Here is a 22,452-nt window from a genome sequence, read left to right as displayed (position 1 = left end):
TGTTTGTGATAATTTGTTTCAGCATTTGCAGGGAACTAATACAGACTGACTTTACCAAGGATTAGCTTTTGATAGTTAAAGATAGTTGAAGAAAACATTTTAAGATAAATGTGCTTGTGTATGTATACCTCAAAATGCTCAGGTTCTGCATTAATAAGAACATGGCTTCAAAAAACATGGTTACTGTTATGAATTTGGAGATCTATTCAGAAACTCTCTTTACTTTAGGCTGTGTTGTAGGCAAAATAATAGCTTCTCAAATATGTTCCTGTTCTAATCCCCAGAACCTGTGACTATGCTGTTTTATGACAAAGGGGAATGGCAGGTGAAATTAAGTTTGCTCACTAATCAGCTGACTTTAAAATAGTGAGATAATCCTGGGTTATCCTAATTAGTTTAATGTAACCACAAGGGTCTTGAAAAGTAGAAAAGGGAGGCAGAAGAGTCAGTGTCAGAGTGATATATATGAGAAAGACTCGACTATACATTGCTGGCTTAAAAGATGGAAAGGGGTCACAAGCCAAGAAATGTAGGCAGCATTTAGAAGCTGGAAAAGACAAGAAAACAGATCTCATAGAGCCTCCAGAAAGAACACAGCCCTGAACTCCTTGATTTTAGCCAAGATCCATTTTGGACTTTTGACCTCCAGTGGGATGTCCCAAATATTCATAAATTTGAGTTAAGCTACCCAGTTTGTGGTAATATGTTACAGCAGCAGTAGAAAAACTAATACAAAGATTTGCCAAGGATTACATTTGATACAGATAGCTAAAGATAACCTTTTAAGATAAACGTGTGTATGTATATCTTAAAATGTTAAGCTTCACAAAGAACTTGGTTTCACAGATTGTGGTTTCTGTCGTAAATTTGGAGACATATTCAGAAACTCAGTTGACCTCTGCTTTAGCTTATTTCTTCCCAAGCTCAGAGGCAGTGTTCATAGTAATGTGTCACTGCCATTCAAATCAGGAGAGAAGTTTATTGGGTACAAGGAATCACTAGGAATAGATCATTCACTAAATTTCTACCAACTTCTTCCAGTCTTCCTATTCTCACAAAAAACAATTATTTCTCGTCCAGTTATCCTTCTCTCCTCTTTATCTAAGAAAGTAGCAATGATGTCCCATTTCTAGAATGCTGTATAGAGTTCTTATTTTCTACCATGGTGTGATGAGATAAACACTTTTACTCTCAGGAGGCTCTTTTTATTGGCTACTTTGAAGTGATCAACTATGTCTCCTGGAAGTTTCTTCTTTCTTCGAGTCTAATGCATATGAGCTGAGGTTCCCTTAAAGGGAAATTGATAGGATTAAATAATCTTTTGTAAGAGCTTAATGCAATTTGGTCTGCCTTCCAAACTCAAATCTTCTGCCATTAGTCCATGTGTATCAATTGTCTAATATTGATCACCAGGAGGACTAGAAAAAGACTCTAGGGAGGATGGAAGAAAAAAAAGAAAATTCTTGTGGGTCAGCTTGACTCTATTCACTGGTTTCTCTCTGGCTTTTTAAGTCCTATCAGCCTTCTTAGCTTTGATACTGAAAACTGGCTATCATTTTCTTAGGTAACATTTTCTTTTTACTTTATTTTATTTTATTTTAAAATTTTTATTGGAGTATAGTTGATTCACAATGTTGTGTTAGTTTCAGGTGTACAGCAAAGTGAATCAGTTATACATATACACATATCCAGTCTTTTCTTAGTTTCTTTCCCCATATAGGCCATTACAGAGTACTGAGTAGAGTTCTCTGTGCTATACAGTAGGTTCTTATTACTTATCTATTTTATATATAGTAGTGTGTATATGTCAGTCCCAGTAACATTTTCTTGACATTGTTCATTTTCCATTAAGCAAAAGTAAAGGGTCATTGTACTTTTTTTAAACAGCAAGGAAATAATTCTCCTTCAAATGTTAGGACTCCTAACTTCACTAAGAATCCTTACATCTTTTACCACAGACACAGATGAGGCTTAGTTCTCTCAGAAAATTTAAAGCTGTTGAATTTCTCTGCAAACTATCTCAAATCTACCCTTTCATAATTTTCCTTCTTTTAAAAATTGTGATTAGATTGTTAATAGAAAATGAATATCTTAATTTAGAAAACAATAAATATTAGTAATCAAGAATAAGAGGCGGGCACACCATGACTGTACAACCAAAGACAATCTCCTGCCAGACCACTTTGATTACACACAAACCAAAAATATCTGGCATTATAAGCACATATTCTATTGAAAATTTAAGTTTTTATTTAGGAGAAATATGTAAACTCCATTTCATTTTAAAATAAATTTATACTTTTGTCATAAAGACCAAGAATACCAAAGTTGTGAGATTATTATAACAGAAATAGAGAAATAAAACTTTATTTTTCATGATAATCCAATTCGTTGTGATTTCTATGAAAACTATAATATGGTGCACATTCCTAAAAATATTTTAAATTAATTTATAAAAGAATATGCTTATATAATTTTAAAATGTCTTTATTATTTTACATTTAAGAAAATGTGATAAATACTGCAATGTGCCAGTGAGACTTGGTCCATCTTGATAACACAGTTCACATCAGTAATGCACCAGTAAGGAAATAACTTCAAATTATAAAGGGTAAATTTGAAAACCTGGAGAAATGGAAATAGTAAGAAGCCTATATAGTGAACATAGAAAATAAGGATTTGGAATAGTGATGGCAACTCAAGAAACAAATATATATCTTTTGGTGCTCTAATATTTCAAGAATATCTTAAAAGATTATGACTTTTTTATAGACTATCTACAAAGCGTTAAATCTTAAAACATTTTGAAAAAAGAGCATAGTTTCTGCTCTTATTTTGGTGGGGGAGAATTGGAGAAATAGGAGTTGTATATGAGATTAATCTCTGAAATTTTACTGAATCTCTCCACCACTTTCACTTTGGCGAGGTTAAAGAAGCAAGACATAGTGGGCAGTACCCAGCATTCTGCCCATCAATAGAGAGAGATTGTGAGTAATAAAATTATTCACAAAGGATTCTTCAGGTGCCTTTAGACACCCTCAACCAGAGTGGAGCCCATTATTTTTGAAGATTGAAGTATTGTAAATTGTGAAACCAAGTTCAATAAATATGAGCTAGTAATATTCAATTAGTAATCAGTTGATCTAGTGATTTTTTCATTTCATTTCTACTTCAACTTTTTCTATTATACTCACTGTAATTTCCTTCATTCATTTCTACCCAAGTTGACTGACTGACCACTAAACTGATTATATAAACAAACATATCCTAAGGCCATTGTTTACATCAATATGAAATAAATATTACATTACTTGTCTTCTACTGTACAATATCAGAGCATCTCATGATGTGTCCAAAACTGCATAGCCTTTGTGATCTAAATGTTTTCCAAATAAAAATGCGACAACTTTCAATTTAGTATTTCATGACTGACAAAGTAAATATACATGTTACTGGGTTAAATACCCTTGCCTGCATACTCTTCATGTCTCTATTGGGTTGCTTAAAACGTACCAGAAGTGACAGGTAGTGGAATGAAGCTCATCCCTAAATTGCCTGCAGCCTAAAGGCAGCACATGACCACGCTTTTTAGTGTAAACATATTAATTGGTTGGGAGGCCTACTCTAGTCTGCTTTTAATGCTTATACAAAGCTGACAGCTTTCAATTCATGCTAAATAGAAGAAACATATGAAGAGTTATTGTAAAAGGACAAAAAATAAGGGAGATAAACAGAGTTTATCTGATTTCTCATCTGTCAAATTTTCATCCTTCTTTTACTTCTATTCCCCTCTCTATGGTGACTAAAAGAAACATCTTTTAAAAGTTACTCCCAGTAAAACACCACTGTGTTAATAGTGGCTGCTATATCTGCTTTGCAATGGGAGTTCTTCCAGAGGCAGTTTTCTTTAATTACTGATGGAAGTAGCTTCTTTAGACAGTATAGATAAATCTATACTGGATAGGAGGCAGTGGGATTGGCAGTTGTGACTGAAAAAGTAAAATAGTAAAGATTAAATACTGGTGATAAATACAGAAGGCAACTGTAACAGTATTAATGTTATGATTTTCTTATAGCTTACACATTTAAGAAATGTAGCACAAGGTCCCAAAGAACAACCACATATTTAATACATATAGCAGTTGGTTATCTCTAATACCATTTATTGAGTGTACAAAATGACTAAATAGGCTTCAACATAGCAAAAGCATGTGGAGATACCCGCTTAGCCAAAGCAACCCAATCATGGGGACTCTATTAAGGCCCTGCTGAAACAAATCTGAATTTAATTTAAACTCCACAGGAAAGGGTGCTCTTTGCTATTCAACTGCTGTTTTTGCCTCAACACCAAGGAGTGGGGCTTTTTATCAGCCACCTGCTCTTCCACAAAAATGTCTTCATTGAAATGGATATTTTGTCTTTATTTTTATGGTTTTTAACAATCAAAGTCTGTGATCCAGAACTGCAGAGATATCACTGAGAAAGAAAAACAGTAAATCCTTCTGAATATTTTGAATCAGCTTAAGCAAGATAAGCAAGATAGGTAGATTTATGTAGAAATCATTACAACACTTTATGTGTTGAATGTGAGCAGAGTGGGTGGACAAGGCCATGGATGCTCCAGGCTTTGTGTTAAGTATTTTTGAATGAGTGAATGCAATTTCTAGTGGAATGCTCTCTCTTTTAATTGTTTTCTACTCTTCATTACACAAACCATTTTTGAGGTAGATAGCAAAATCATAGCTTTTCTCTAAACAAAAATTTTTATTTCAAAAACTTCTATACTATTTCTTGAGTTAGGATAGACTAAAGAAGACTAAATGCTATGTTTCCATGAGCTTAATCAAGGTAGTATTTAAAGCATTACTTCAACAATATCGTCCTTGGTTATATTGTATTTATATATTTGGGTCACTAAAGTCATTTCAGATGACAAAAAGGTGGAAAATTAGGGGCAACTGTGTTCTATTGGAAAATACTCTGAACCAGGAATCCATTCTAGTTCTATCATTTATAAGTTGTGCTCTTTATACCTACACAGAATCCTCTCTGTTTACTTCTCAAATTGGAATGCCATAATAGATATTTTAAGCATATGCATCACATCCTAAAATACTATGAGTTGTAAAGTATTTTCCCCAAAGAAATTTTCAAATTGCCTTAGTAACTTTATCATTCCTGTGTATTTTCGATTCCACAGACATTTTTTCCTGATGTATGTTCAATATATATTTTTGAATGAGTTCAATCTTATTCTTACTAAGGCCTTTGGGAGAATACAAAGTTGAATAAAAATTAATCCCAGCACTCAATAACATTTAAAAATAAAACTGGAGATGACTAAAAGAAGTGCCATTTAAGAATATCAATGATTGAAGCCAGAAAGGCCAAGTAAGAGAAACTTGATGAATGTGAACATGTGGAAAATTACCTCCCAATTCCTGAAAGGATTATAGAGCCTGAGGAAATATATATTTTCATTGAGTAGTAAGAAGAAAAAAATCCTTTGTTTTTGTTGTTTGCTTTTGTTTATTGTGAATTTATCATCCACATGCTAACAGTTTATATATGGATATTTTTATTTATCTTCATAAAATTTCATGGGAGGAATGAAAATGTAGAGCAATAAAAAGACAAAACATCATTTCTTTTTAGATTAGCTCAAAGTTTCTCAAATAGCCTCAATATTGATGGCCAAGCTCCTGCTCCATCCCTAAATCTGATTTAATTTTTCTGACACTGAATATTAGCACTTTAAAAATATCTTCCAGGGACTTCCCTGGTGGCACAGTGGTTAAGAATCCACCTGCCAATGCAGACGATACAAGTTTGAGCCCTGGTCCAGGAAGATCCCACATGCTGCGGAGCAGCTAAGCCCGTGCACCACAACTACTGAGCCTGCGCTCTAGAGCCCTTGAGCCACAACTACTGAAGCCCGAGTGCCTAGAGCCCGTGTTCCGCAACAAGAGAAGCCATGGCAATGAGAAGCCCACGCACTGCAACAAAGAGTAGCCCCCGCTTACCACAACTAGAGAAAGCCTGCACGCAGCAACAAAGACCCAAGCCAGCAAAAATATTTAAAAAATAAAAATCTTACAGGGCTTCCAGGATAATCCGGTGTTAAGAAGTGTTGTAGTCCACGGTACACTTGTTGTTTCTTTAACTATTAAAAAATGAGGACTATTCTAAAACAATGGTAAGAGGAAAATAGTAATTTTATTCCTAAAGCAGATTTATATCTGACTTACAACTAAAAATCTTAATGTTGTAAAGCTAAAAATCTCTTTAGATTCACAATTTTTCATAAGAGAAATCTGAGACGCACAGTCTAATTAAAATTTTTACCAGGATTTATGGAGGGCTCACCTTGAGCTGGGAGCTGTTCTAGGAACTTTGTATATTAACTGATGTAATATTCACAATCAATCTATGAGACTATACACAAATGAAGAAACTGAGGAAGAAAAACAATATAAAGGTTATGTAGCTTGCTCACGGTCATAAGTGCATTCAATAGCAGATCTAGAATTCCTTTTCAGACTTTCCAGCTCCAGAACCCACTCTCTGAGTTACGGAGGTTTTTTCATAGCCCTATGATTCTCCTGACTCCTTTCCTAATTTTATTTCCATTGCATGGAGCTGTATCTTTCTCTAGAAGAGGAAGAGGACTTTTTCCTCTAACCTCCTGTTGAACCACTGACATAGGTCACTAAACTTGGGCCATGCCAGGTGAGAGCAATGTCTGTCAGGAAGATCTCCTGGATTTTAAATACTGCTCTTGAAATTATTAGCTGTGTATGCTGGGAAGTATTGTCTCCTCCTTCATAAAGGAACTTGGCATATGAAGAGAGGACCTCTGTTTGGGACACTATTGTGATCAGATGTGTCATTTTTTTTGTGACAATGATGAAAGCCTGAAGACAAAAACAAAAAACAAAAAACAAAAACAAAAACAAAACAAAAAAAACTAGCCTAACCAAAATCTCCCCCTAATTTCCCAATGACCAAAATGAAATCTCATGACCACCTTTAATAGCAAGAGGGGAAAATGAGCTTGGTGCATCTTAATCTGTTTTTTTTTTTTAAACATCTTTATTGGAGTATAACTGCTTTACAATGGTGTGTTAATTTCTGCTTTATAACAAAGTGAATCAGCTATACATATACCTATATCCCCATATTCCCTCCCTCTTGCGTCTCCCTCCCACCCTCCCTATCCCACCCCTCTAGGTGGTCACTAAGCACCAAGCTGATCTCCCTGTGCTATGCGGCTGCTTCCCACTAGCTATCTATTTTACATTTGTAAAATATACATAGTGTATATATGTCCATGTCACTCTCTCACTTTGTCACAGCTTACTCTTCCCACTCCCCGTGTCCTCAAGTCCATTCTCTACGTCTGTGTCTTTATTCCTGTCTTGCCCTAGGCTTAATCTTTTAATCATGTATTGAACAGTTGCCATGTACCAGACACTATAGTATGAGGTTGGAAATGTTACTTCTTTTAGTCCACATAGTAGCCAAGCAAAGAAGGCACCATTATTCTTGTTTCACTTTGTCCCTGTGAATGATTAAAAACAAAGACATTTCATCATTTTGCAATCTAAAACTTAGTCTGCTGTTTCTACCTATAAATGCCCCCCCAAAACTGCCAAATTACACGTTCTCATTTTCAGTGTAAAACATATATGGTCACTATTTGTATGTATTAGCTACATTATATGCTACTGGAGGTGACTGCTCATTTATGGCTTTTATAAGTGGCATGGGACTTTAGCTTTAACTAGCTGTAATGTCTTAACTGGAATATACCTTACTTGGAAAGACAGAGAGAGAGAGAGAGAGAGAGAGAGAGAGAAATAGAGAAAAGGTAAGAAGGGAAGGAGAGAGAAGTAGAGAGAGAGGAAAGGGTTGGGAGAGAGAGAGATTAGACTGGGAAACAAAAGCAATCGATTGACTCAATTAAACTTTTGTCTAATTTTGCTTAGAGTGAAACTTGAATAAAGCCATCAGCAATGAAAGCCATTAAAAGTAGACTGGATTACCCTAGTAAATATTTTAAAACACAGGAAATAGTGGGGAACATATAAAATTGATATAATATTCAGAGTTCAGTAATTACAAATTGAGTTGTCCTCTGAGATTAAAGCTCAGTTTTCATCTATCTTTCAGATTATTGTATCTATAATAAAAACATCTTAATTTTATGGCATTTAACAATTTCAGTTATCATTAATACCTCGATGAACCAAACTTTAAGAAATTAACCTTAGTTTAAGAGTAATATCTTAATGTCTTAACGTAAATGTTTCAATTTCCAAAAAGACAAAAGAAATTCAAAACTTAGATTTTTATTGTCAAAAGAAAACTTTATATTTGTCATCATCTAGATATCAGTTAACATGAACAAAATATGTATGAAGTGATTAATATATGTAGCATATTATTAAAATGTACACATGATAAGAAGCCCACTGTTTAAACTTTATATTGTAGAAAGTAAAATTTTATATCTAAATATTAGCACTAGTGTTTCTAACTATTTAGAGTATTCCATAAGCCCTGTTCTTTTTTCTTTCACAAATCAGACGTATTTATTGAATGGCTTAATCTATGTAATTGCCAAGGCCACTATGTACAGACAAGTGAGTTGGAGCTTTATTTCTTGGTCTCTTCTTCCTTTGATGGAGTCTTGATTTCCTCCTTCTAGGCCTGGAGTGGTTCTTCACAGCTTTGCACCTTCTGTGGTTTTAGACCTGTGAACTTCAGGTCAGCCAAAATTTTCTTGCAAGCCTCCTCTGCCTTCAGTCTGGGGACGAGTTCCATGAGAACCCACCTGTTTCTGAACAGACTCCTCTTCACTTTCAGGTATAGGCTGTGATACACGTGGTGGTTAGTCTTAGATTCATGCATTCTGAGCAGCAAGTGCAGAATTCTCTTCCTCATCATCCAGGTAAATGTCTTGAGCATTCCAGCATTGGAATGCTTACCTATGCCCACATGCCCATCATTCTCATGGAGCAAGTTGAAAGCCATTATATTCCTGACATTGAGCTAATTTACATTTCTGACCCTACATTCTTAACACTAAACTAAGTATTGATTTTATTCCTTCCTTCCATCAGTCCATATGATCCTAAGACACTGATATCTCTAAACATCTACAATTCCTTCACCCTTTATTTCCTTGTTTATCACTTAAGAAAAAGGAAACTTCAACCATTTGATTTCAAATTTTTATTTCTATAACTTACAATGCTTTATCATCTAAACAGAAGAGCTTGTGCTCTCTAAAGGACAGAAGAAAATAGCGGTGTATAGTCATATCAGGGTGAAAAAGATTGAAATTTGTAAAGGTAGTGCAATTTGAGGAAGAGAGATGACAGCAATGAGCAAATGAAGGCTAGGCATTTTCTACCTAAAATGCTATATTTTATATATTTGAAATGATCTAGGAGTGTTAAAATTGATGTAGAAATTTTATACCATGGTAACTGTGATAGTTAATTTTATGTGTCAACCTGACTGGGCTAAGGGATGCACTGATAGCTGGTAAAACATTATTTCCGGGTATGTCTGTGAGGGTGCTTCAAGAACAGATTAGCATCTGACTTGGTAAACTGAGTAAAGCAGATGGCCCTCCCCAACATGGGTGCATATCATCCAATCCACTGAGGGCTAGGATAGAACAAAAAAGCAGAAGAAGGGTGAATTTCCTTTCTCTCTCTCTGCTTGATACAAGACCTCTACCTTGTCCTGCTGTTGGACATCAGTGCTCCTGTTTCTCAGCTTTTGGACTCAGATCTGGACTTAACACCATCAGACCCCCAATTCTTGGGCCCTTGGACTGCATTATACCACTGCCCTTCCTGGTCCTCCAGCTTGCATGCGGCAGATCATGGGACTTGTTGCCCTCCATAACCATGTGAGCCAATTCCTATAATAAATGTTGTCATATATATATATAAATATATATGTATATATTTATATATGTATATATCCTGTTGGTTTTGTTATTCTTGAGAACTCTTACTAATACAGTATCCACTTCCTAAAAGGAGATTATGGGACCAAATGAGCAGGTAGTTCTTGGTATCAAAGTAACATGGGGGCTTCCCTGGTGGCGCAGTGGTTGAGAGTCTGCCTGCCGATGCAGGGGACGCGGGTTCGTGCCCCGGTCCGGGAAGATCCCACATGCTGCGGGGCGGCTGGGCCCGTGAGCCATGGCCGCTGAACCTGCGTGTCCGGAGCCTGTGCTCCGCAACGCGAGAGGCCACAACAGTGAGAGGCTCTCATACCGCAAAAAAAAAAAAAAAAAAAAAACAAAAAAAAAAAACATGAAAACTCTCACTACCCTGTATGACATTTAATAGGAATTTAGTTTGATGTTATCAATAAAACTCAAGTTATTTCACCTTCAAAATGTTAATAAGTGGACTGATTACTTTGATGGTAATAATAGCCATTGGGCACTTCCCTGATAAGGCTCCTTAATTAGGAGGAAATTGAAGCATGCTTACTAGTAGGACACTTCACCATTTCCTTATCTACAACAAAACATCTCCCTGTTTTTCAAATAACTCATTACAAAGTAGTATCTACACATTTTGCATTTCTTTTAAATCCACATGAATTATGTCCACCAAATAAATTATATCTACTAGGATTTAAATTCACTGCTGTTCAAAGTATTTGCAAAACTTTGTTCTCTGAAAGGAGTTTGCTGCTAAATACATTTAGTGAAGTTTTGTTGTCTTCAACTGTTTTGAGAAATTTTAACATAGTAACTTGAAAATAATTATTTACACATAATTTTTCACTTACATAAATATTATTGCTATATTCCTGCTGATTATAAAAATAATATACATTCATGGAAGAAAAATGGAAAGACAGAAATCACAACATATATAAAAATTAAATAAAAAATGTATCATATCCACTAAGCACAAAAGCTGAAAAACTGTTACATTTCTGAAAAAAAGGGATAGGAGAATATCATTGTAACCTTGAGTTAGGCAAAAATTTCTTGTGGTAGGATACAAAAAGCACAAACAATAAAATACAAAAAAAAAGATGAATTAGATATCATCAGTATTTAGAACTTCTGCCTTGCAAAGGATATCATGAGGAAAACGGAAAGAAAAGTACACTAATAGACTAAGAAAAATTCACAGTACACATATCTGAAAAAAGGACTTATTACATTTTAAAATATAAAGTCTTGGAAAATAAACACTATTAGGTGTGTTATTGCTCTTAGAAAAAATACGCTGGTGATGATAGAACATAAAGTTCTATAAAGTTCATTTTAAAGTCTCATTTCTGTAAAGAAATTTAAAGAGACAAGAAACTTTAGATGATTTCAGGAAATTAAAATCAAGAATATTCATTTGCTTTGTTAAAATTAAAGTCTATAGCATTTCTTCTACTTTTCTGAACAGTAGGATGACATACCATAGAGGGAAAGAAATAAAACCGCCCTGTTGCAAGTAAATTCAATAGAAAGTAAGATTTCCAGATTTATATTATTATAGAGCAGTATTTTATGCCTGGTAGGTAATATTCATCTCTCAAATATATTTTAAAAAGTAAAGTTTAGAATAATACATTTTAAGGACAGTAAGGTGATGGTAGAGAATTGAAGTGGTAAAAAGTATTATTAGGAAAATATTTCTTTATACAAACTGATTAACTTGTGAATTTACTGAATTGAAAAAAATATATAATGAGAAAAATCAACTTATCACTCATGCTTAAAGTTAAAACTTTCTATGAATTTTTTTAGATTATGAGCTCAACTCTAAGGCAGGAAATAATTATTTTTGCATAACATTGCTTCTAATGATTTAGTTTTACATCTATATGAAGATTACACTACTAATGCTCTTAGGTCATTTGAGAAATCGCTGATGGAGATCATTATTTTGCTTTTCTTAGCACTACTTGTAAGGTAGATATATAGATTTCAGGTTTATATTCCCAAAGTACTTTTATGAAATGGCTCAAAAGTAATATTTTATGTGGATTTTTTTTTTACTATTTTAAGGTACAAGATATCAGCAGTTTTGTATTATTAAATATACTTAAATAATTAAAATTCCCTGGGTAAAATCTTCATTGTAGCATAGAACTCTGAGCCTCTATCATGTTGCTAAATACTGTTTTTAAAAAGAATAATTTACTTCATAAAACATGTAGAACATAATCACATGCTAAATATAAACTTTATCAGTTAGTTTTTACTGTCGTAAAATATAAATAACATGAAGATTATCATTTTCACTATTTTTAAGTATATAGTTCTGTGGCATTAAGTACAGTCGCAGGGTGATGTAACCATCCACTACTATTTATTTCCAAAACTTATTCATCAACAGAAACAGAGACTCTGTGACCATTAAGCAATAGCATTCCAAATTCTGCTCCCAGCCCCTGATAACCTCTATTCTTTCTGTGTCTATGAATTTTCCTATTCTGGATACATCATATAAGTGGAATCATACAATATTTGTCCTTTTGTGTCTGGCTTATTTCATTTAGCATGATGTTTTCAAAGTTTATCCATCTTGTAGTATGTATCAGAACATCATTCCTTGTTACAGCTGAATAATATTTCATTGCCTGTGTATATCACAATTGTTTAGCGTTCATCTATTGATGAACACTTGGATTGTTTCCACCTTTTGGCTATTGTGAATAATGCTGCTATGAATATTGGTATACAGATATCAGTTTGAGTCCCTGTTTACAGTTCTTTTGAGTAGTTACCTAGAAGTGGAATTTTGATGGGTCATGCAATAATTCCACATTTAAATTTTTTGAGAAACTGCAAACTTTTCCAAAGCAGCTGCAACATTTTACATTCCCAATAGCAGTGCCCAAGAGTTCCAATTTCTCCACATATTTGTCAACACTTGTTATTTTCTATTTTCCTTTTTTGTAAAAATAATTAATAGTCATTGTAATGGGGGTTGTGTTATCTCATTGTGATTTTGATTCGTATGTTCCTAATGTAATGACTAATTATGTTGACCATCTTTTCATGTGCTTATTGGCAATTTTTATTTCTTTCTAGGAGAAATATTTTTTCAAATCTTTTGCCTATTTTCCAATTTGGCTGTTTGTTTTGTTGTTACTGTTGTTGTTTATAATTTTAGGTGTTCTTTGTATATTCTGGTAATTAATACATGATCAGATATATGATTTGCAAATATTTTCTCCCATTCTGAAAGTTGACATTTCAGTTTATTGATAATGTCCTCTGATACACAAAAGTTTTAAATTTTGATAAAGTCAAATTTTCTATTTTCACTTTTCTTGTGTGCATCCCAAAAGTCATTGGGATTTGCCCTATATTTTCTCCTACAAGTTTTACAGTTTTAGTTCTTTGATCCATTTGAGTTAATTTTTTACATGATATAAGGGAAGGTCAAACTCCATTATTCTGCATGTGAATATCTAGTTTACCCAGAGCCATTTGTTGAAAAGACTTTCACGTAGTAACTCTGGAAATCTGATTCTCCCACTCCTCACTCAGGGATTGCTGATTTCTGGTTGAGTGTTGGTACTGTTCACCTGTGACTTTTCCAAACTTTGTTTTTTTTTTTGGCCACGCCGCTCCGCTTGCAGGACCTTAATTCCCTCACCAGGGATTGAACCTGTACCCTCGGCAGTGAAAGCACAGAGTCCCAACCACTGGACCACCAGGGAAGTCCCTTCAAACTATTTTTGAAAAGTATGTATTATTTTTTTGTGGAAGTCACCAAAATTTTGGTTTCATTACCTCTGTGGTCAGCTAATAATCAAATATTTTCTTAAATGTCTGGCTCCAGAAAGGGCAACAAAAAAGTGCACAGGCTCTTTAAATCTCCCCTAGATATCAATGGGGAAAGCTGCTGTGTCCTAGAGGGCACCAGCCAGCTGCTCCAATAACTTGAACCATTCACCCTACAGACTAGGTGGGGTTGAGAAATGGGGATTGATGACATGTTTAAGCAAACCACTCTCATGCCTAAGAACAACAGTCTTTCCCTTCATCCAGTATACCCCAGTTGTTATAAGTGACCAGTCAGGCTTCAGACTTTCAAAATAGTTTGTTTCAAACTCTCTTCTCATTTCAATGGTTGTTTTGTTGAAGAAACCTACCCTCAAACATTCCTACTCCACCATTTTGCATGACATTACTCCTTTCTTATCGGTGGTTTTATGAATAAAATTTCCATAATTTTCAAAGTTAATGGTAGGCAAAGGCTTAACTCACATAGTTTTGAATTAAACACAAAATCCTAATTTTTTAAAATGTGAACATGACAAAAATTTTCTGCATGACACATTTATTCCTACCTAGACATTGATAAAATCATTATTGGAAACGTGCATTTTCTTCTTTTTGGCTTTTCAAATCTGTAAGATAAATTTTATCATGAAAAAATATAGTGTGGTTATTACAATACCAAAATATATCATTGGTATGGTTATTATAACTGAATTGGAAACACTTTCCCTACTCCTGACATGGCTTTTGTTTAGACCTGTTAATATCCAGACTCATGTTTCTCTTCAGATCATATAAATATTTCCCCTTATTTAGACATGTTAAACTGAGAGCTTCTGGATCTACTAAAAGCAAGAATTGTGAATTGTAATTCAAAAGTAACTGAATATCCCTGGGGATCAATAAGAAGTGTTTTAATAAAAATATTGATGATTACAGGGAAAGTGTTACATACTAATTGTTTGTATAATGTTGTAAATTTGGCCAGTACAAAGGTGGACAAAACCTGTCAACTGCAAGAGGTCAGTGGGAACTGGAGAGAGCTGGTCACTGCTTTCTCTATTGCTCTTATTGAGCCTGATGTGGTTACAACGAGAAAGGAAGCTCCTCAGGATAGAGGAGAAATATATGCAGTGATTCACCATTCTACCACAAACTTTTCATCCTTCAGGTTGAGCACAGTCAGAGGAAGTTTGCATTTACATGGGAAATGGAATGCAATTCTCTTCAACTATGTTGTTGATCCTCCTACTTAGTGCCATAATTTATTAAGGAGAGGACTGGCTCTAATTAGTAATGTATGTGTTTTGATTAAGTATAGTGATGCTAAAATGTTAAAATTAGTCAACTGGATTTTATTTGCCTAAATAAATTGTAAATTCTTTAAGGTCTGTGGGTTTGGTAAATGTTTCTTTTGTATATACTTCAATGAATAATCCAATGTGTTCATAGATGCCTTGTCTGATTAATGTTTATAATATAAATTTAAAGAACATTTGATTTTGAACAACTTCAACTGCATTTACTCCTGTTCTTGATTTTTTTTTAACTTTTAAAATTTAAAAATATTTCTATTAAAATAATGAATTAAAACTACACTCATGAAACATTTATGGATAAAATAAAACTACATTTGGGATTTGTTATAAAACAAGTCAGGAGGGAAGTAGAGAGATGTATAGATAAAACAACATTGTTGTTGATGGGTAAATGAAGACTCATTACGTGATTTTCTCAAGTTTTGTATGTATTTGAAATTTTCCAAAATAAAGGGTAAAAAGAAATTATAATCATACTAGCTGAAAACTACTTGTTTAGAAGTATTTCTGATTTTTTCCAAAGTAACATATTTTTATCTTTTTATTATGTTACACTGGAAGGAAGTGTTTTAAAATTTATACTTAATGAAGATTAGAAGTCACTTTTTAGCCTCCTGGAATAGTTTTTATATTTTAATGCATATTGATTTGCATCACTGTTCTTTATGAATATACCTCTCTCATTTTTCAGCTAAGTTCATTTTATGCTATAAGGATGTGGCATTAGATATTAACAAAAATAACATGTCTGTCTGGTACTAAAGACTATTATGTATTATTGGGTATATCAAATTAAGGACATTAGCCAAATAGTTTTACTGAAATAGATATTAAAGCAATAAAAGCAGACAAACCTAAATTATTCATTTATTATTTTTTCATTATTTTATTTGCCCCTCCCCACTAAATTAAAAGTGTAAAGAATGTATGCCTTTAAAGGATTTTGAAAGCCACATATATGGATAATTTCCCTTTGCTTTGACTAAATGTTTAGTTAGATATGATTTATTGTTTAATTAAGATATGATAAATATATAGTTTTTTCCCATTCAATAAACTTTACAAACATTCCCTAACTTATTTGATACAGTTTCTTATACGTTTTTATGTTATCTTTTCCAAAGTTCATTATGTATCAGAGAATGACTCAGTTACTGTATTTTTGAAAGTACAATTCATCTACATGTTAACATTAATTTTTAATTACAAGTCTTTACAAATGAAAACAGGAGCTCCATACAACTTTTGTTTCTATTCCCTAAATCAATTTATCTTCCAATCACAAATCATATGGGTATTTTTATGGCTATTCTAAATCTAAACCAAATTCTAGAAACAAAATAATGTTTCTAAACTGTTTCTGTAATATAGAGAAAAGCCTTCTAAGAACAAAATCATAGGAAGAAATCATAAAGGAAGAGATATCTTTGAATACATAAATATTAAGTACGTCAATTTTCAGAAAGCACAATTTGAAGTTACATAAAACTTGGGAAAATAATTGGTTATTAGCTCATATTCACTTTCACAAGCTGTTTACATCTACTGTATTGTGAACTCCTTGGTGTCAGGAAATATATCTTTATAACACTCTATTAGTAGACGATGCTTTTTGTTTTTTCTGCGGGTATTGAATCAGTTTATATTCTGGGCTATTTTTGCAAGGACATTTGTACAGCACATAGCCTTGGAAGATAGAGATAATGTCACTCTTTAGGGCTAAGAACAAAACCATTTGCAAGCCTGGATGATAAAGATAACGTCTTCCTCCAGGCAAAGATTGTCCAGGGTTGCTAGCACACTGTTTAGAAAATTGGGAATTTCCTAATCTTGAGCTTTCTTGACTGTGACACAAACCTAATGAGGGTGCAGTACACATCAGGGCCAAGCCCCTTGTTGCAATTGTGGGTCAAGGGGAACCAATGCAACCAACGGAGAATCACTTAGTAGTATAGTGTTTACTACTTTTGAAAAAGATCTGCATATAACCAGACATGTTCAGTTCAAACCCGTGCTATTCAAGGGTCAACTGTAAAATGATTGCATCATAGGGTAACAACTGAGGCCTAAGAATGTTGAATCTTGCTTAGTTTACAGGCTTAGTAACTAACATAGTGTCTAAACACACTGGGAATTAGAAACAAAAAAATAACAAAGCAAATCAACCATGACAACAAATGCTTTAAATGAGCAAATGAAGCAGAATCCAGATATTTTGTATCTATTTCAATTGTTTTCCTACCGTTCAACAAATGTTAGTTAGATTTAATAGAATAGAATTCAATTATTTTAGTAAATTTAATACTCAGGAAATATCTGTCACCAATTCTTTGAACACATTAATTCAAACTGCATGTTGTTGGTGGGTTCTTGGTTCATTTTGTATGCAAAGAACTGCATAACTGGAACATTTTCTATTTTGAAAAACAGAACAAAAATAGTTGTCTGAAAATTTTCTTTTTATATAAAATGAACTAAATGCTAATCCTCTCATGCTTTAAATATAATCATATCAAAAATTAAATAAGTCATTTTGTATTTTAACTCATGTTTTACACAGAAGGGTTTGCATTTTTACATAGTAGCAAAGTGAGTTCACTGCTAAAGATATGTGCCTTTTACCACTTTGTCTTTTTTAATTTTGCAAGAAAATGAAATTGAATGGGAATTATGTTCTTGTAATATGTGATTCAGAGTGGAAGTAAACTCTTCAAATGAATATGTCTGAGAAATAAGTAGGCACATCAGACTAGACACATGAAGAAAACAGAGTGTGGAATGGAAACTAGATATAATACTTAAATAATGTGATTTCATAAAAACCAGTGAAAGTGTGAAACAGTAAGAAACATTTTGAATCATAAGCACTTTCAAGAAACAGTGAAAATACTGATGAGAATTACAAAGGAGGCTAGTAAAGAGAGAAATGAGGCCTGTTCAGAAAAATGAGTTTTTTCCTTGCATATGAATTCGGTTATGCAAAGAGGTTGTCACTTCATATATTAGAACACTAGTGAATGAGTTGTCTCTTTGCTACTTCTAAAGGGCCCCAGATAGCAAACCTTATAAGAAAAGAGATAACGATAAAGACCAGGAGAAGAAGGAGGAGGAAGGAGAGGAGCAGGGAACCTCCTATCAGAACTTCGCCAGACCCCTTGGGAATGTAAAACAGCAGCCCTGGGAATCTTACAGGAAATCAGAAGGTGCAGCTTCTTTTCCAAAGCAGAGCATGAAATTGTTTAGGGAAACAATTGCAAATGACATAAGTGACTGAGGAGTATATAATAACATAATAAATATTTTTAAAATGTTATCAACTGATGAAGTCTAGAAAGTCAAAAGATGCAAGGCCTTTGCCAAGAATGAGGTCTGGTAAGAGCCTGTTGCCCCATGCTGTTATGGCTGGTTTCTGCTTCTGAGTAAATCTAACCTAGTGTACTAGGATCTACCTGCCTAGAAACTTGCTCTCCAAACACACATAGTGTAAAGAAGATCCAGCAAAATGTAAGGGGTATAATAATTATAATCAATGCTATTGTGTCTTTGTAAATGTGCAAATCTTTTAGTAAATAAGTAGTATGTTAAATATAAATAAATCTAGATGAATAATATTATGTAAATGTCTCCAATAATTTTATTACACAGAGATAACTGTATTAAATTTGAAAGTCCCCTTTCTCCCTCTCCAACAATTTTTTTTTTTTTTTTTTTTTGCGGTATGTGGTCCTCTCACTGTTGTGGTCTCTTCCGTTGCGGAGCACAGGCTCTGGACGCGCAGGCCCAGTGGGCATGGCTCACGGGCCCAGCCGCTCCACGGCATGTGGGATCTTCCTGGACCGGGGCACGAACCCGCGTCCCCTGCATCGGCAGGTGGACCCTCAACCACTGCGCCACCAGGGAAGGTCCTCTCCAACAATTTTATTCCAATTATATACCAGGCACTCGGCTGATCACTGAAGGTAAAATAACAGACATGGTAGTTTATGCCCTTAAGGAGTACATATTTCACCAGGGAGAGAGAGAAAAATTAAGTACAGGAACAAATTTTATAAAAGCTATAGATTATAATGTGTTATGAAAAACTTTGATGTTGGTTAGGGATTATTAGGAATGCTGAGTAGAAAGGTACTTTAAATGGAATGGTATAGGAAGATTTCTCTGAGATGGTGACCTCTAAATTGAGCACTGAGGGACTGAAAAATATCCAGCCATTTGAGGCACCACCAGGCAGAGTGAACACTTGGGTAAATAGAAAGTTGGAGAGGTAGAAAGGGCACAAAATAAGACAGTGTCTATTAGACCAATCATTACTGATTGATGGATTGAGTGATCCTTCTAATTATTTAATATGTGTTTATTGAGTACCTGTTATGTGCTAGGAACTATTCTAGGAACTGAGGAATATTCTCTATGAAGTTTACATTTTATGTCAGACAAGGCAGGTAATAAATACAATAAATGAGAAAACTATTTAGTATATTGATAGGTGGAGAGAAATACAACAGCAGATGGGAATAGGGAATAGCCCCAGGGGGAATGGTTTGCAAATTGTATTGTGTGGCCAGAGTCTGCACAGAATGGATTTGCTTATCCAACAGGTGACCCTTTGACATCAGAGAGCCAAAAACTCCACCCTCAGATCATACTAATGCTGCCATTTTCTGAACATGCATCCCGTGAAGAAACATGTAACTCAGATATGTCTGCACAGAGCAGCAGTTGCCTCACACTTTTCCTGCCTCTAATCATCTTCCCTTACACATCTGACCACTCTATACTCTTCACCCATAAATATGCCAAGCCCCTAGCCTTCAGGGGGTAGATTTGAGATTTATTCCATCTCCTCATTTCGCCTTGTGAATAAAACTTTCCTCTCCTGCAAACTGTAGTGTCTCAGTGTTTGGCTTACTGCATGTTGGGCAAACAAACCTTGTTTGGTAACAAGATCATGAAACCACTGCTGCTTTAAGAGATTAAAGATGCTGGCTTGGAACATAGTGGCAATAGAGATGGAGAGAAAGGAACAGATTTTTAAATGTATTTTAGAAGAAGAAACTACTAAACATGTGAAGGATTAGATGTAGGGCGTGGGACATAGAAAATACTGAAGGATGAGTCATGAAATTTTGGCTGGAAGAAATGAGTGTTTGTCCAGTCTGTGACCAAAATATGAGATGGAGAAGGCTAGCAAAGGAATAGGCTTTGTTCTGAGCATAGTGTGGGAAGGAGCTAAAATCATGTTTTTCTTTAGCATTTACAGAATGACACATAAAAATGTGAGTTGATCAGTCAACAAGATACTGTCAACAATTTTTAAGCTCACATATGTGTCAGACACTGTTATAGTCTCTAACGATACAGAGGAACAAGTTAGAGAAGTTAATATCTCTGTGTCTCATTTTTCTCTTCTGTAAAACTAGGTTAAGAATGGTGTCTACTCCATGGAGTTGTTGTGGTGATTATATAAATAAAAATACACATTTTTCCATAGTAATTGTGTTTCTTAAAACAGAACCACACAGGATAAAAATGAGTGTAAGTTAAAGTTGGAACAAAACATTTGCTTTAAATTTAAATTTGATAGTTTCATAAATTTATGCAAATACTTAAAGGCAATTCTTCCTGCAAAATAAAATGTTCCAGGATAGGGGGTTGGATAGGAAGAAACTGGGGTCCCATAAAACATAGTTTTGAAAGTTAAAGTTGAAATCTATGATTTGTTACTTGGCAAGTAGTGCTTAATTGGCTTGGTTCAAACATTCTGTTTCCAACCTTAAATTTAATTTCCCCAAGTAAGTGCATTAAATCTTCCATATTGAGATATTAGAAAATAAAGGTAATCTACACTTCCAAGGAGAAGCAAATTAATTTAGCCACCAAAACTCAGTAATGTTATTCCAGTGCTGTCAGATTCTATATTGAAAACTCTCAAATTTTCATGCATCAGTGATCAGAATAGACCCCTTCCAGTTTCACTTCTCTGTTAAATGCAGGTAAATTAACCATTTTTCTTTAAAATGTCTTTATCCTCTCTTCCAGCTTTCATGATTTTTTGTTGTTGTTTTCCTAGTGAGCAACTTACTATTTTAAAGATGCTCCCTGCTGCAATGTTGAAAACAAAATTTTTGGCTTCAACTATTTTTTATTTTTCAATAATGGGTTTATATATTTTCATTAAAAAAGGAACTTTCTGGCTATTGCCTACCATTAAAATGTAGAATATTGATTTAACAACTGTATAAGTCTACCAAGGATCATTCTTCTTGGCAACACTATTGGTTGAATTGGTAGGGTGGCTATAGTGACTCACCATCTGTTTGTTGAGTGGGCTGGGGGTTTCTTTTTCAGCTCCCAAGTGGGCATTTTAGAAACATGATTTACTTTACACTTTTCTTGATCTATTGAACAATATTTTTTCCCTGGCCTCCTCTGTATTGTCCATGTTGTAGCTTTAAAACTATTTTCTTCAGAGAGGCTTTCTCTCTGATCACACTCTATCAAATGAATTCTCTTCCTACTATGTTGTATCCGTATACTTTGTTTATTCTCTCAACAGCACTCATCACAATTTCTAATTATCTTTTTGTTTGCTTATTTTTTATTTTCTTATCTACTCCAATTGATTATAAGTTTTACAAGGTTTTATTCACTTAAATGTTTATACTTATAGCCCAGGAAATCTTTCAGCTAGTTCCCTGACTGTCATCACCACAGTGCTGTGGTGATCCTGTTCACAAAGGCTTCCACCAACTTCACACAAGTCCCTTATCTGGAGCCCATATCCATCACCTTCTTTTTTTCATCACCTTGCTTTTTATTGTGAGTTTCTTCTAAAGCCCCTGTAAACAACATCCATGGTAAACCCTCTTAGTCTTCATGCGTATGTGTCATTGAAAAAATACTGTCTGCCATGTCAATAAGCAGAGGATGTTACAGCCATCAAACCCTCACATTACAGCTGCCCCTGAGAGTGAGCCCTGAGAAAACTCAGGATGGAAATGGAATGCCCTCCATCAGACAGTCAGCCACTGTAGCCACCCCCAACGATGCACCCCGAGCAGACTCAAGATGAGAAAGCACAGGATAGCTGAGGTGCACATCAAAGGAATGATTTCAGTGAGCCCAGACTCTTGCTTCTTCCCATACATAGAAAAGAGCTAAATTCCTTAACTTGAGGTATCTGGTTTTCATTAATTAACAATAATCTCTTGATATTCCAACTACCTGACCTTTGTTGCAAAAACTCATGTATCCTGGCTCCTCCCTTACCTCCTTGGAGCAGTTTCTCAGAGCTATCTGAGAGGCTATATCCTGGGCTTAAGTCCTCATTTTTGTCTGCCAAATAAAATGTAATTC

The sequence above is a fragment of the Lagenorhynchus albirostris genome, chromosome 5 (genome assembly GCF_949774975.1).
Source record: "Lagenorhynchus albirostris chromosome 5, mLagAlb1.1, whole genome shotgun sequence".
In the NCBI taxonomy this organism is placed as follows: domain Eukaryota; kingdom Metazoa; phylum Chordata; class Mammalia; order Artiodactyla; family Delphinidae; genus Lagenorhynchus; species Lagenorhynchus albirostris.
Note: the sequence above shows the minus strand (reverse complement) of the source record.